Source organism: Macrobrachium rosenbergii, chromosome 6 (assembly GCF_040412425.1).
Source record: "Macrobrachium rosenbergii isolate ZJJX-2024 chromosome 6, ASM4041242v1, whole genome shotgun sequence".
Lineage (NCBI taxonomy): Eukaryota > Metazoa > Arthropoda > Malacostraca > Decapoda > Palaemonidae > Macrobrachium > Macrobrachium rosenbergii.
The window spans coordinates 3,128,670-3,131,887 of NC_089746.1; the positions used below are offsets into that span (position 1 = coordinate 3,128,670).

Below are 3,218 nucleotides of genomic sequence, written 5' to 3' on the forward strand. Positions count from 1 at the left end.
ACAGGGGTAGTCGTATGTTATTCAGGTTTAAAGAAGGGGAACCCATACAGAGATAGTTTTCTTTTTGTTGCGTTATCAGTGACACCTAATGAAAACAATAGCAATTTAGGCACCTCGATAGAATTTCATCCCAGCAGAACAACCGCCATTTCCAGTACTACCAGCATTTTCTCTACTCCTGCAGATTCCATATAAATGCACTTGTCACTCATCAACTGCCCACATTCACCAGTGATCAGGGTTGCAGATTGTTAATCGAAATATAAGATTTTGCCGTCTGAAAAGTTATTTGATGGGACTTTTAACTTTATAGAGCTCTTATTGTATATTGAAAAAACGATTCATATATATTTAATGCATGTAAGTCTGTATGCAGTATATATGTGTATATATACGAGTATATGTGTATATATATATATATATGTATATATATACACAGTATATATATACACAGTATATATGTACACAGTATATATATATATTGTGTCGGTTTATATATATGTGCACATATATGTATGTACACATATATACACGTGTATAAACATATATAAAACCTCCGTACGTGTGTGCGGATATTCCTGATGCAGTCTTGCTCTCCAGAAAGTTAATTTGATCGAAATTTATTTATGGGAAAGTATAGTATTGATGGTTCAAGACTGGCTCTTTTAAAGCGTACCCTTGCAAGTTCTTGATCGCTATGTGGATGTAATATATATGATGTATATTTTTTACCGTATAAAATATGTGAATTGTGACGTTTGCCTTACATATTCTTTCTTTTACCCCTGTTATGAAAAGTATGGTGAGGTGTTCTCGAGCAACTGAATGGTGAATGATATCTGAGCATATTTTCGTCTAAAGTTTGATTGCATAATGTTGGCGGTTTTTTTTTCCAATGATCACAACCTTCCAAGTCGTATTCCTCAGTACTAAGAGGAACTTTTCAATGTTTACCTGTCTTCTCTTTCTGGGTTTTAGGTGTCGCAAGTTGACTCATGTGACTTTTACGAAGATAAACCGTTGATTTTGTAAAGTGGATTAAGAGCTTTCCTTAGCGTCGTTGTTATATTTGAGTAGAGGGAACAGGATATTCTCGAAAACTCGGCTACCCCTCCTGTCGATTCTGAATTGAGACTGCAGAATAAAAATAGTTAATACTTGATCTTGAATGTAAATCCTTCTTAATGCGACTTTTCTACTGAAGAAATTCATCTAGTTAATTATGAGTGCCCCAGTAAATAGAATACCTTTCTTGAAAGGAAATAATGTAGTTGATCTTAAATTTTTCCATTTGATTGTCAGAGTAAGTATAGCCATCTTTTCTTTGACACAGCACTCTGTATTTTCTTGGGTTGATTGAAATTTCAAAAATTTGCCTGTAACCAACTTGTGTTTTCTGGAAAATAGCCCACAAGTTGCACTCAATATTTGTGATGTTTTTTCGAGTAATTTCTGAGTAATGTGTCACTTACATACACCATTTGGCTTCTGAAAAGAGATTGATTTTCTTAAACGTTTCATGCTCTTGCTTCTTTATTTCTTATATTAAGATTCATTTATTTACATTTACTTAAAAGTTAACGCTTTTATTTTATTATATAAATATTCATTCCTTTACTGATTCATTGTTTTTTTTTATAGGTACGGTATTATCCTGAATCTGGATTGCTGAAGATTTTTGTATAAGGTATGTTGCACTGAATCTGTTCATTCAGTTGTTGTTGTTGTCTAAGCAGCAGCATGGATGAATATTGATGGAGACACCAACTGCTAATTAGGCTTGTTACATTAGGTTAAACCAAGGCCCCAAATCCTTTGCAAATCCCAACGGAAATGAAAACTCCATCTTGCTTCTGATTTCACCCCCTCGTACAGTTGTTTTTTATATGTGTCCCATGGAGTTATGTTGAAAATTAATTATAGGGAATGTGGAAAATATTACTGGAGCATCCATGTATTTAACCAACAAATAGTACTGGGTAGATGTGTTGTAAAATATCAAAACCATATTTTGCATTCCATTAGACACTGTATCTTCAGTAGCACTCTGTCCTGTGTATTATTGTGAAGCGTAAATAAACCCAGTGACATGCTTTGAGAGGTTGCTGTAGAGCCAGAATTTCAATTTATATTAAGAGGTCAAGCGGCAAAAGATTCTCGGCTTAATTAGACGTGGATAGACATCTGGATAATTCAGAACCTTATCTTTGGCATCAATGTTCTCCAAAAAGGGACTTCTTGGTATTTCTTCTGCCCCCCCTTTTTTTTCATTTAAGCACCCTTCCCAATTTCATGCATTCGTGATGATTCACAACCTGACAGGCTTAAAAAATGGCTTGTAATAGTTGTCTTCCTTTACCACATGTACTGTGTTGTTCATCTTCCAGACTTTCTTTTGCCGAAACCGGTGTTGGAATTTGACAGTTTGTCAGAAACGTTCAGCCTCGTGGCATCTGAGTAGAATAAGAATACAAGTTTCCTTGAAAATGGTCTAGCACTTGGGTTCAACAATGGTTATTACAGATTGCACTAAGGTAAATAAAGATCCTCGCGCTCCACTACATAATATACTCTGCATCTTGTAAAGATTGGAGTTTATAAGGTTCTCTGCGTTTTCACTCTTTAGCATCATCACTTAATTTTAGTTCTAAATGTCTCATTTTCATCAGCTAAAGATGTCCATTTAGATTTCTTCCAGTTTCCTATTTTTGTTTCTGTGATCAGTCGTACCATTTCTCTTATGAAATTGCAATCGTTCTCATAAAGTGTCTTTGATATTTTTCCATAAATCCAGGGTTGCATAATCAAAGATCACGCATCCAAAACGTCTTTAGTATCAGTTCATAGAACATTAGTGCCGCATGTGCCAGGCACCAAAATTAAATTTACCGATAGATTTCCATCTTTTGCTTAATGGTCCCTCTTATCATATATGGTTGGGTAAACAATTTTTTTTATTTGAATAGGATTGTCTAAGGAATTAACTGAAACCACTTAGACCCTTTGAAATATTAACTGAATTAATTTATAACTTCTAATGGTATTTTTCGATTATATTTTTATTTGAACATCTTCATTTTATAGTTTTTTCATTAACATTTGCATCATTAAAATAATAACACTTTGTTTTGCAAAACCTAATTGAAATAATAATTTTGTTGTGAATTAGCATTATTCAGCAATGAATTTGATTATCAATGAATTTTATTATTTTGTAC

At 33.6% G+C, this 3,218-nt stretch overlaps 1 protein-coding gene across 2 annotated transcripts in view; it reads left to right on the top strand.

Moving 5' to 3' along the window:
- The first annotated feature begins 1,662 nt into the window (after window positions 1-1,662).
- The window catches only part of MCU (mitochondrial calcium uniporter), a 617,067-nt gene continuing 615,511 nt past the window's right edge, over window positions 1,663-3,218 (top strand). For both annotated transcript variants that reach the window (XM_067104777.1, XM_067104776.1), the window contains exon 1: window positions 1,663-1,687. The gene's annotated coding sequence lies outside the window, so the exon portion shown is untranslated. The remainder of the gene's footprint in view (window positions 1,688-3,218) is intronic.